Source organism: Dermacentor variabilis, chromosome 3 (assembly GCF_050947875.1).
Source record: "Dermacentor variabilis isolate Ectoservices chromosome 3, ASM5094787v1, whole genome shotgun sequence".
Lineage (NCBI taxonomy): Eukaryota > Metazoa > Arthropoda > Arachnida > Ixodida > Ixodidae > Dermacentor > Dermacentor variabilis.
The window spans coordinates 95932935-95946206 of record NC_134570.1 but is presented as its reverse complement, the minus strand read 5'-3'; the positions used below and the strand labels follow the sequence as shown (position 1 = coordinate 95946206).

Sequence of the window (13272 nt, the reverse complement as noted above, 5' to 3'; positions counted from 1 at the left end):
TGCATACGAAACTGAACCGTCCATGTAAATGTGAAGGCGTCCGCTATGTTTCTGATGCAGGAGCAGTAGTGTGGCTTGTGGTCGTGCTAGAATGACGACTATGTTTTCTTTTGAATTCTAGGAATAGTTAGGAGGCCTTCGAGGCGATGTAGGCACCACAATGGTAATGGTAATCTTGCTGCAGGCATGAAGTTCGAGGGAAGCACTGCACGATGCGAAGCAATCAAATCGCTGAATGCAGAGTGTGGTCTAGAAGCAGGAAGTGAGGCGAGGAGTTGTGTTGGAATCTGGGCGAAATGCCTGATGTGCATTCTTAAGGCATCGACACGAATATATGCTCTGATTGGGTGATCACGCGCGGTGACCAGAGTGGCTGCTGAAGATGCACATCTCGCAAGGCCAAGGCGTATTCTCCGTGCTTGATCTTGAACCGACTGGGGTACGCATACGTTTGTTCTTCGGGTCCTGCCCAGCACAAGTAAGCTGTAGCGCATGAACCTGAGGAAAGGTACAGTATAAGGTTGAAGCATAGCTCGTACAGATGCCCCCCACAATTTTCCCGCAAGAAATCTCAGCACATGGGTGATCATGGTGAGTTCCCTTTTATTGTAGGCAATTTGAGGGCTCCAGGACAGGTCGCGGTCTATTATTACTCCCAGGAAGGGGTGGTTCTTCTCATAACTAATAGCCTGCCCATTCATTTTACAGACGTATGGGCCCATCGCCTTGCGCGTGAAGGTAACGAGGGAGCACTTCTCAGACGACAGTTCTGTTCCCCGCACTTGAAGGTAGTTTGACGTCAGTGTAACCGCTTTCTGACGCCTGGAATGTACTTGTGCACGCGTCACTCCTGATGCCCAGATGCAGGTGTCGTTTGCGTATAATGACAGATGCACGAACCGTCGAAGCACATCAACAAGGCCGGTGAGCGCAAGGTTAAAGAGAGTGGGGCTCAGGACTCCACCTCGAGGCACACCACGACAGGTACAGTTGTGCGTTGTTGTACCATGTTCCGTTTGTACAAAACAGACTTTTGCCCTTCAAATAATTGTAAATTCATTGGTAGACACGGCCCCCAATCCAATGTTTCCCAAGACGTCCACAATAGCTTCATGTGGTACAAGGTCGTATGCGCCTTTCACGTCCAAAAACATGTGATGACAAGGTCAATCACATTATCTATAGAGGACCGTCCACGCCGAAAGCCGGTAATAGCATCAGAGTATATCTCGTTATGCTCCAGGTACCACTCTAGGCGAGCCAGTACTATCCTCTCCATAACCTTTCCAAAACAGCTGGCTAGAGCGATGGGGTGGCAATAAGCCAGGTCCAGAGCAAATTTGCCTCATTTGAGAAGACGAACGAGGCGGCGGAACTTCCGCGAATGAGCAACCAATCCGTTGCACCACGAGTCGGTTTATACGGTTAGAAGAACACGCCGAACTGTTTGGGCGAGGTTACACAGGGCATTGTAGGTGACACCATCATGTCCAGGTGATGAAAAACGCCTGCATGCTGCTAAAACTGCTTGATGTTTCTCTACTGAAAACAGATTGTCCATCCGGGATTGTCGTGACATTGGTGCGTTTCCTAGATTACTCGCGGGGAACGCGGATCCCTTAGCCGGAACCCTAGTGCGGAAGTCTTCTGCTACTTCAATTTCGCGACAACCTTGGTGGAGAGCAAGGAACTTCAAGGGGCGATGTTGCTGTGGCAATGTTCGTAGGCCGTGGATAATTCTCCATATTTGAGATAGACGCTTCTGTGGATCGAGCGACTCGCATGAATATTTCCATCTTAGAGACTGGAGTACATGGATTCATTGCTGAATGTTCTTCTGCAGCTGTCTCGCCTCCCTCATATCGCAGATGGATTTCGTGCGCCAATAGCATCGTTCTGCAAGACGACGGTTTGCTTGGAGCCGCTCCAATTCCACTTCATATTCGCAAAACTGTGATAAAGGTCTAAAATTAGAGACATCGTTTTCAATAGCAGCTTTCATTATTGCTTCTAGGTTTTCAAGAGAACCTTCTTATTTTTCCTCACACCGCTTCTCTGTGAGTGACCTGCACATTGACCAGCCGATATGTGAAGAAACGGGGATGTGCGGTAGGCCCTTGATCTTTATATAGGTGGGAATATGGTCACTTACATGGGTTTCATTGTCCGCAAACCACTGTACCTTGTTACATAGGCTGCGTGACAGAAACTTCAGGTCGAGACAGCTGCTATATGTCAGTACCTGTGAAAATGTAGCACTGACATCGTTTACACAATACAGTTCAGGATCTGACGCAAAGGAGAAAACTCGTCTTCACCAATGATCCATCTTTTGGCTTCCCCATAGTGGGTAATGAGCGTTGAAAACGCCGGGGATAATCCATGGCCCAGGTGTCGCTGATATTAGAGCACTTAATCTCGCTCTGTCAAAACGGCTTGAAGGTGAAATACTACTGAAAATACCAACTAGCGTTAAAGTGAGGTTATTGTGTTTTAGTGTCAGCACACGTATTGGTTGTTATCATCAGGTGTTACTGATGGTCAATATTAAGGGCGAGCTCCACCACTGGAAAATCTGGCGCCACTGTCGGGGTGACGTGGCATGAGGGACGACGAGGACACAGCGGCCGTGTCGGCTGCTTCGAAAGCGCCGATGCGAGCTGAAAACGAAAGTTTCAAGTCCCACTTGCACTGCGGTTCCGATGAAGCGATTAGGCTTTCCCGCCTTGGGTGTTTGCTTGACAACATTTGAAAGCACTGTAATAGGTAGTGGCGGCCTTTGGAGGCGTGCAGCATGGTAGGCTATTGCTCTGTGCCGCAGTGCCGGATGTGCGCAACGGAACCCGGTGTCAGCCTTATTCGCACGTAGCCGCAGGACAAGAAGCTGCGTGAAGCTTCGCTCGCGAAACTTAGAACCGGCAAACAGCCATCGGCTATAACTCGGGTATGCAGTAGGTACAGACGCGAGGAAGATTTCTGCTACGGCGCCGGGCCTGCGACGTTCGATGAGTAGCAGAAAACGCGCACTTCAGTGATCGCCCGCGGCCGCTGCCCGGCTAATGTCATCGCGGTTTGGTCTATGAATGTGTTGATGCTAGATACTGGCAAGTTCCCTACAATGGAAAGAGAGCGGTAAGAAGCCCATTAAAAAGGGGATGGCACATGGTCATGTTCGTGTTATGAATTAACGCACTGGATTACGAAAAAGAAGCAGCGGGAAATCTCACGTGGAAAAAAATCGATAAACATACAGTCTGACGCAACATCATAAATGATATTGAAACGTCCATGAATTTAGAAGAAAAAACAGATTGCATCGTCGCGACGCACATCACAGTCGCCGTAGGTGTCGAAGTCTCTATAGCGAAATAATTTTTGAACTGGTCTGATAGAGTCCACACAACAATGGTTGCTTCTGTACTGTCGAATGCTCATATGCTACGACCTAAATAACGCTCACAGCGGGGTGCGAAAACGCGCTCCCAGCGAAACATTGTGCGCGGACATGCAGGCAGACGCGCAGTCGGTCGCTGTGAACCCGTGCGATCCCTACATTGAAGCTTCATTCTGTTATGCTCCATTTGGTTATGCAGACAGCCCACTAGAAGAACATATATCACATAGTTTGTTCTCAGCGTTTTCCTACATTTCACGCGAGAAGCCGTTTCGGGAGACTCGGTCGCGGCGACCGCGCGCAGTGGCGTTCACTGTACGTATTCGCTAAAAAGGTAGCGTCTCTAAGCTATTCTGCACTTTCTGTTTGCCGAAGATTATTATCTTGACAGTAGAAAACTTTCGGCGCTTCGAGAGTACTTAAAGAAATGTCCAGGAGGGCTCCCGTGTGGTGTTTTTATTGAGTGCCAATGACGGGCGCACTCTGCACCTATGAGGAGCGCGCCGCGTGATCCCTAATGGTACGTAAGGGAGGTGCTTCCGACAGATGGCGACTCCTTAACTCCTCGCCCCCAATAGATAAGCTAGCACCTGATATAAACGATGACTTCACTGGGGTCGTTGCATGTAGTAGACTTCAAAGCTTCGTAGCTAGATAATCGCATGCCATTTGAAGGCGTGGTTCGCAAATGACGATAATAAAACACTGATTCTTAAATACAAGTGGCCGAATATCCGAAATGCGGGGTTTAAGGCCTCGGGCATTCCACTGAAAAATCGAAGCTTCTTTGACTTCTTTAAGGAAGGGCTGCAGAGGAGGAGCCATGATGTTTCTCCAGACTTGACAGCACCGGATTTAGAGCATCCAATATTTGAAGTGCACTCTGAGCAGCCGGAGTGCAAATGCTAGTTAGGAGCACTCGAAGGGTATCCATGAGGGTTTTTACCATGGCTATGACCTCCTTATCTTGATTGTTGCCACAAACTCGTTTGGAAGTGTCCTTGGACGAGTGATGTTGCGCTTATGCTGGCAGGTTTATAGACGGCAGTGCTGGCCGCACGTCAGGTGGACCAACGATACTTGTGTCCTTCTCAGGGTCTTTATTGCTGGCATCGCTGGGCGCTTGTGCTGGTGGGTGGCCCGTCCGTGGGTGAGGTGCATCCCAGCTTCGGCAACAGGTTTCCTAGAAGGCCTCCGGCGACGAGACCACCGACGTCGTATTTTGGCAGCAACCTATCTGTGGGTGGAACTGTCTATGAGCATTTATTTCAACGCTTGTATCTCCTTCTTCATGTTTGGGAAATCCTTGGAAGACGCATCGTGAGGGCCGTCACAATTGCTGCACTTGCGATGATCTGCATGGCAGGCGTCTCTACTGTGTGCCCCTGAGCATCGCGAGCACAAGGCAGAATTTGTACAAACAGCGCTGAGGTGTCCCATCTGACAGCAGTTTTGGCTTTGCAGTGGCCTTTGCACAAACGGCCGCACTGCATGTCGAAAATGACCAACTTTGACTTGTGGTGGAAGGATGTCTCCTTTGAGAACAAGTTTTACACAACGCGAATTGCCAAGGCGACAGACTTGCAATATGAGAAGACGTTCCGTCACCGGCTTGATGAGAATCGGAAAGTCACTTGCCCTGATGAAAGTGTCAATATCGTAAGTAACATTTGGCGTAGAGTTTTTGCCGTCTGGTTTGTACGAGCGTACATTGATGTCCCCAACACACTGACTTTGTCCAGTATATCCAGCGCACTACGTTGCGTAACGGGGATATCGGGAACATTCTTGCGATCATTGATCCTCACGTCTGTGATTTGCCCCGGGCCGAAAGTCTCAAGAGACAGTGACATGGCTCTTGACGATTAAGCCGGTTGAGACTATCAGCATCATCCACTGGTACAAACAAAATAGTCTGAACCAATAGCTCTCGCCTAATCATGGCGTCCTTACTTACTGAAGGAGAACATGTAAGTAGTGTTCTGTTTGCTTTATACTTTGCCATGGGCACAAAGTCACCTTCATACGAGCTTTCATCACTAACCGAAGAGCATATCAACGTGTCCTCACTGTCGGTGTCGCTCGGGTGTTCACAGAGCTTTCTTGTAGCGGCTGCAGTCGACGGGGAAGGTATGAGTGGAGGCCCCGGTGATTTTATGTCCATTTACGTAGTGTACATCTTTATATCTACTGCATGATTCCTACTTCAACCGAGTTCACATTTATACAGATAGATCTTCGACTCTAACCAGCTCTACTAGTGCGGTAGTCGTTCCGTCGATGTCAATCTGCAAGAAGTTCAAGATCAGCCAAGTCAGAACATCGGCAAGATACGAAATTTCCGCCCTCCGTAGCGCAGTGCCATATGTGCTGCAACAATCACCAAATCACTGGGCTATATTCTGTGATTCAAGGCAGCCCTGCAATCACCCTTATCAGCTCTGCGCCACACAGCCCACATGGACAATCGTTAGCCGAGATACGATTACGCTACCATCAAGTGGTGGGCAGAGGTCACGACATTGTTTTTCAGTGGCTACCTGGACACTGCAACGTTTATGGCAATGAAAGTGCCGACAAAGCTGCCTGTGGGGCACATGGTGAATGTGAAATCACCAAGCTATCATTGCCAAGAACGGATGCAGCGCGGCACCTCAATGGTCCTGCCCATACTATTACTCTAAGGAAATGGAACGCACCGGAGTTCACCAACCGGCGCATATATGCCATGGACTCGCGTATGATATCACAATTTTTACTTGGATATAATTGAAGAAAAGAAACGCTACTGTGCCGCCTGCGAGTAGAAGTTTATTTACCTGGTGACACATCCCTGATCTTAACTTGAAGGAGGATCAGGCGGAACAATTGCCGGCTATGTATGCCAGGCTAACCCCGCCTGCTTCAACATCACCACCACCACCACCACCACCTAGAAGTTTATTTCACAAACGCCTACTTTTTCCTTATTGGAATGGCGAACAGTCCCAATTCTAACACATGTGATGTCGGAGAAACCACCAAACAACTCCTGTGTGACTTCCCCACATACGAAGACGAGAGGAGTGCCTTTCAGACAGCTTTGGGGTACTTAAAAGACCGTTCTTTCACATAGGAGATGATTTTGGCCCTGTGGCCTCGTGCGTCAGCTATGTACAAGGCAAAAAGTGCTGGTGCGTTTCTTGAAATGTACGTACCAGCCTATATGACCGCCTGTCAGTGACTCACCGATGAACGCTTGTTTGTGTAACAGTGGACACTGTAAACTCCTTTCTTTGTTCTTCTCTTTCAATACCATTTCCCCCTTTCCCAGTGCAGAGTAGCCTCAGGCCTCAGCCGGCCTGACCTCCCTACCTTTCCCTTTTACTTATCCCTCTCTACAAATATAAAACTTCCTTGCATTATCACTACTCTCGTAGACACAATTGGGGTACGAGGCTGGATACGGCATTATTAGAGATACGTTATTACAAATTCTTGTTACGAATTGTCAGTCAAGGAGTGACGCAAGCCGGCGTGAAAAATGTTCATTGTAGAGCGGCACACAAGCACTGGCACATACCCACCATTGCGTTCTCCAGAGTAGCCTACCCCACCGCCTCCGACAGCTGTTGCGTTGCCTAGGTAGCGTATCCCACCGCTGCCGACAGTTGTCGCGACGCCTGCTTCTCGCTGCTCGACCGGCGTTATTATTGGGCAGCGTGGAGTTGTCGGAGGGCGGAAGAAGTCCGGCAAAACATGGCGATCAAGTAGGGACGAGACGGTTTCTAGAGCGAAAGTTTCACAGTTTATTCAATGGTTGGTGAAAGATAAGAAGAAGAACATGAAGTGAAAAATTACATTGCGAGGCCCTTTAAATAAGCCCACTAAAATCGTAGTTGGGATCTTGCTCACGTCAACGTCACGTGACATGCACTGAGCCCCACGGTGCTTGGCGGCGGCACCCACTTTCCCAGGACGATGTTTACCCGAGTTTGCCTCTGCTGGTGGCAACCCACGGGTCCTGGGGATCGTAGGCAGCTGAGCCCTTCTCTTTCGCGCGACGTTGGTTTGCTGAAAGGGTGTCTGGCTGTGGATGGGCGACTGATCCATTCTCCTAGTTGACGTCTTCACAAGCGCACTTCCGCTGGCGGCAGCCCGGGGGCCCTATCTGGTTCGCGGAAACGGTTTTAACGCACACACACAAAGGGGCCTGTGAACACTGCGGTGCACCTGCCAGATCGGTAACCACTCGAGACAACCACAGCAAATTAGGAATCCACCCTTCGTTTCGATGAGGCATGGTGGCAGAGCATTCTTTTCGCCCGGGGTGTTGCACGGCAACTGTAACACCACTAACTCGAGTTGGTGTGAAGAGAGGGTTAACTGATCTCATTGACGTGCGCCACATACCCAGTGACCGATGTTTGCGTGAGGTTCATTGAAGAGCGGCAGACACCTATTGGCCCATACCTAGTCTTCGAAGTTGGCATCAAAGAGGCTCATTGAACAGCGGTACATGCCCAGTGGCACATATCCAATAATTATCCCACTTGGCGGGATAGATAGATAGATAGATAGATAGATAGATAGATAGATAGATAGATAGATAGATAGATAGATAGATAGATAGACAGATAGATAGATAGATAGATAGATAGATAGATAGATAGATAGATAGATAGATAGATAGATAGATAGATAGATAGATAGATAGATAGATAGATAGATAGATAGATAGATAGATAGATAGATAGATAGATAGATAGATAGTCCCTGTAATGTGAGTGAAGTACCCTAAGAATCCTAATAACATGTAAAGAAATTCTTGTGGGACCAATCTCACTACGAATGTCGACGTTAGTAGAATCAGAACTGAAGCAATGTAGGCTTCACAAAAGAGGCAGCCCGCCACAGAAACGGGCGGCTTATTTCTAATATTTATACACAAAGCTTCGTGCTACTGACGCTTTGCTCGAAAAATATACAAGATATCATGTATTCAGTCCAACGACTCGAGAAACGAGACTGGTTGTCTGTGACTTTTCTTTTTTGCAGAGTAGCACCTGAATTTAAAGACTCTGCAGCCTTTCTGGGTAAATATAGGCTGCAGTCTACTACGAAGCAAGTATTCCAAGTGCCGAGAGCGCGTGTATCATGTGTCATAACACTGCATTATGCAGCAGCCGTGCACGAACGCGCGAATTTTTCAAAGTAGCTATCCGCCACTCGAAAGGCAAACCCCGGTTACGGTTTGCATAATGACATTCATGAAGGAAGACGGCTGCACTTGCGCTCCGCTGGTCGAAATTATTGCAGTCACACTCTCTTCCTTTTTTCTTTTTTATTCTCCGTGTCCCCGCCATTTTATTTCGTCATTGGACCCTCGTATTTAAGACGAGTGTGCCTATTAGCATTTTGCCAAGGAATATGATATGCCGGTACGTATACCAGTGGTTGGAGTGCGGTAACGGAATGTTAGCTAGCAGAAAGGGTGGAATTAAGCAGCCTGTTAATGAATACTGTGCCCCTGTATAGTGGTAGTTGCTCCGGCCAGGTCAGCCATAGCATAGCTGTCAGAGCGCTTAGACCTTGCAGACGCACCCAGTGAACACGCGCTCGCGCACGCACACACGCGCACACACACACACACACACACACACACACACACACATGCACGCACGCACGCACACACACACACACGCGCACACACACGCACACACACACACACGCAAGCACACATACACAAACACTGACACAGATGTCCATACAAGTATGAAAACACAGAACGCAGACACACAGCACGCAGACACAAGAACACAGAACGCAGACACACATGCGCTTGCTTGCGCGCATCGACCAAACTGACGGATTAATGACGACGGGATAACAAGTGACAACGACTGGGCAAAGACAAAGTAAGAAAATTTTTATTTTGCGTATCTGTCGTCTGCATTTTTCGAGGAAAATACACATGTCAGTTCGTTACGCGGTCACGGTTGCAGGGCGCCATAAAGCACGATCTTTTCTTTTTGAAAACGAAGAACCCGAATTCCGCTTGCGTTGCTTGGGACGGGAATGATGCATATTGTGTGCACCGTTTGTGACACAAGGATGGTTTATGCATGTTAAAAAGGATACTACAAGAAAAACAAAGGAGGAGGAGGAGGAGGATGAAATGGAAGGAAGGAAAGATAGGGAGGTCAACCAGACGCACGTCCGGTTTCCTACCCTACACAGGGAAAGGGGCTTAAGGGAAGAAAAGAAAGGAGAGGGAGGGAAGAAGGTACTATCGGTGTGAGTGCATGCGGATGTCCATAACTTCGCGCCTATAATCGGTCACTCAGGCCACTCGCTTTCGTGAAACGTAGCAGTGCCCGCGTCGCTTTGTAAGCCTGCGACGCATGGGGCCACGGTCCGAGAATCTTAGTCTCTGAAAATGGTCTGTTATCTAATTGGTTTAACACCCTCTTAAGAACATCGTGTTCGTAGTCATAGAGGTCACAAAAAGCACAAAGGCATACGTGATGCTTATACTGAACTTCCCATTTATAGATGGTTTCCGTATTTATGGGTTTGTATTACTCACCTTCGTTTTCCCCAATGCTTTTTCGACATCCCGTTTCTAACTTGTTCACGCGTTCCATATCCTGTCCCTCAACTATTCGAATCACGGGGACTCCTGGGTTTGTACTTGTTACGTGCCGACTAATAATACACGAAGAAAATGTTCCTTTCCCCACTTATGCATTTTCGTGGGATGGAACTTGACTCTTGCAAATTGGTTGGAGACGAGCGTAGTCTTTCCCTGCCGTTAGGGTTTTGTGTCCGAATTTCCGGTGTTACATTTCAAATCATTCGGAACCGATTAGCCTTGACGTTAATATGGTGAATATGACGTTAATGATGTAGATGTACGCTTTCCCTCTTTACATCGATGACAAAAGAAAAGGAACTGGTAGAGGAACAAATTAGTACGCAGCATCGACATAAATTTGACAACGATAATTAAAGAAAACGCGAAGTGAATAATCAAATTAGAATGACACGTTGTCGCAGACATTACGTGAAGACAAGCTATCTACCTTTTAAGCACCCGGTACATTGATGTTTCCGCATAGATTGCTCAGATTGCATATTAAACAGCGGGCAAATGGTTTTATTCGCTCTTTTGGATCACTAGATACGGTATGTCGTCAGCGCCTGACTGTCATCATTAGTGAGAAGTTCTCTACGCTAGTGAAGACTTCTCTTTCTGACTGCAAGCCACAGATCGCTCATCACCGCGGGGAGGGGCGAAACTGTGCGTTAGCTCAGAAGGCGTCCAACACGGAATTCCATCAGCGGCGGCAGCTAATATGACATTTTCTTGTATAATTTGCGCTTTACTTAGGAACGCAAGTCACCGACGCATGGAATACTGGCTTTTCCCTGAACAAACGTCACTTACCCTGCGATCATAAAAATTCCAGGCGGCATTTCACACTGCATAAATGAACAAATAAAATTTATCCGACTAACTACAGCCACAAGTTTCACTATCATTCGTAAGGGTGATAAACGGTCTCCCTCGCACGTAACAATATATATATATATATATATATATATATATATATATATATATATATATATATATATATATATATATATATATATATATATATATATATAATCCTGACGATATAAAGCCAACAGATTATGAAGCAAAGAAATGCATCGCGGAAAGTTATTATGGTGGAAACTAAAATATAGACATTAATGAAGGAAAAGGAAATAACTGACAGTGAATGAAAAGATAGCGTGCCGTCGTGGGAAGCGAACGAACAACCTCCGCACTATGCTTACACCGCACAACTAATTATTCTACGGCGACGGCTATCAATCCGTTCACTAATTTTGGTATTTAGGTTTGCTCGACTTATCCCTGGAAATGTTAGTAAGCGCCACTCAGAACCCTTGTGGGCGGATGCCTTTTTCGCCCGATGGCGTCACGTAACACGTGAACTTAGGAGTTCAGGCAAGTAGCTAAAAAACCTTCGTATGCCACCTAATGACATCAAGGCTGCCAGATTCGACACCCTCGCTATGAATGAACAAGAGAAGAAGGGAAACCGATGGGCTCGATCTTTATTGATCATAACGATATAAAGCCAACAGACAATCAAGCGAAGGAATGCACCAGGGAAATTGACTGTGGTTGGGACTGAAATGTAGAAAATAATTAAGAAAAGTGAAATGAAAGTGGAGGAAAGGATAACGTGTCGCCGCTACGCACAGTTACGCGTGTGTTTGCACTGTATATATATATGTTTCATTCTCTTATTTCAGGGTGCTGCCACGATGCCCTGTGAACGGCAGCCTCACGACGTTCGCGCATAATGGCCGACGCTCCATGAAAGGTGACATTTTACGTTCAATTGCTGTGCCATTTCATTGCGTATCCCTCCCTTCTAACACGTCACCCAATTTGTCTCACTCCTTTCCACATTTCTAACTTTCCTTGCTCTCGGTACAAGTTTGTGTCACCGGCATCAGGCTTTCCTTCACAAAAATTTGATGAAGGAATTCGACCACGTATGGTACATCAACATATAATTTATTAGGATGGGCTTATTTTTGCCGTCGGTGTCGTCGTCGTCGTCGCCGCGATGTTCCGTTTAAAATATAAGGGCGATAACACCATCGCCACGCACCATATGCTGTTTGTAAGAGTGAAAGCACGCGCATGGAACCGGCGATCCTGGCTGAATCTGACACGCGCGAGGGAAGAAAGCGGAGGGCAAACGCGCCGTCGTCTGTCGCGCGAAAGTGTAGAGGAAGGAAGAAAACTAGGAGGGAGCGTCACCTGACTATCTTGCAGCTAGTCATAAAAAAATTAGAGGAATGGGATGATGGGAAGTAGGCCCTCACATCATAGGCAAGCGGTAGATATAGTAGCTCGCTTTGGTAGCGTCTGTTGGCGGCATTTGGATTATGCGCACATAGTAGGCGTGGCAAACGCACGGCGAGGTTAAGTGCAGGAATTCAAGAATGTGAAGCAGTAGGGTCTGCTTTATGTCAGACAGGTAACGCACCGAACCACCACGCGGTTCACCGCTTAAGCAAGGAGCAGACAGATGCCAAGGATGTAGCGAACGGAGGCGTCGGGTAATTAACCGCCATTATGTCTAACAACCCGCGAGGGCCACCTCAAGGACGACTGATCGCGTTTAGGGGTGGTATCAGGGAAACATGGAAACCTTTCGCCCTGAAAACGTGTGAAGGCAACCATGCCGCTCTTCCTACGGTGATTCGTCGCGTTTGCGGTTATCTTCTGGGAAATAGTGAAGCCTTCCGATCCTGCAAACATGTGCAGTCTATCAAGCGAGCGTCAGGGGTCCGCAGCGACTGCTTTCGCTTGCAAAAAAATTTGTCCCTTCGTGTGCCCAACGGCCCAACGATGTACTGGTGAGCCGGGGACCCCGACCATATTTAAGGCCGTGCCGGCACATTTTTATGGCAGACGGTCCCACTCGACGCAGTCGTTCTGCTCAATGCCTTATGTGTCTCAATAGATCGTTGAGAACGCAATAGGCGCGTCTCAACAGCGTAACGACATCGCACCGCACAATCTCACAAACTAGTGCACGTAAATCTCAAGGAAAGGCGACGACTTCGCCGTTTAGAGTGAAGGCTAATTCTATTCATTTCTTTCACAGCGAAAGACGCACAGCAGAACCTTTTACTAAACAAACAAGCGACAAATAACCACACCGCGACACATCTTGTCTCATCGTATATAGGTGCAAGACAGGAGAACAAAAAATAGCAAGAAAATACGCACCGGAGGTTAAGGTACACAACAGCTGATTAGACGAAATAATAGACCACGCTCGGGCATACTCTGGACGGTTTGCGAG

The 13272-nt window shown here is 47.6% G+C and overlaps 1 protein-coding gene across 2 annotated transcripts in view; it reads left to right on the top strand.

Moving 5' to 3' along the window:
- The window catches only part of LOC142576061 (uncharacterized), a 411410-nt gene that overhangs the window by 141572 nt on the left and 256566 nt on the right, over positions 1–13272 (top strand). For both annotated transcript variants that reach the window (XM_075685988.1, XM_075685987.1), the window contains exon 2: positions 11702–11772. The gene's annotated coding sequence lies outside the window, so the exon portion shown is untranslated. The remainder of the gene's footprint in view (positions 1–11701; positions 11773–13272) is intronic.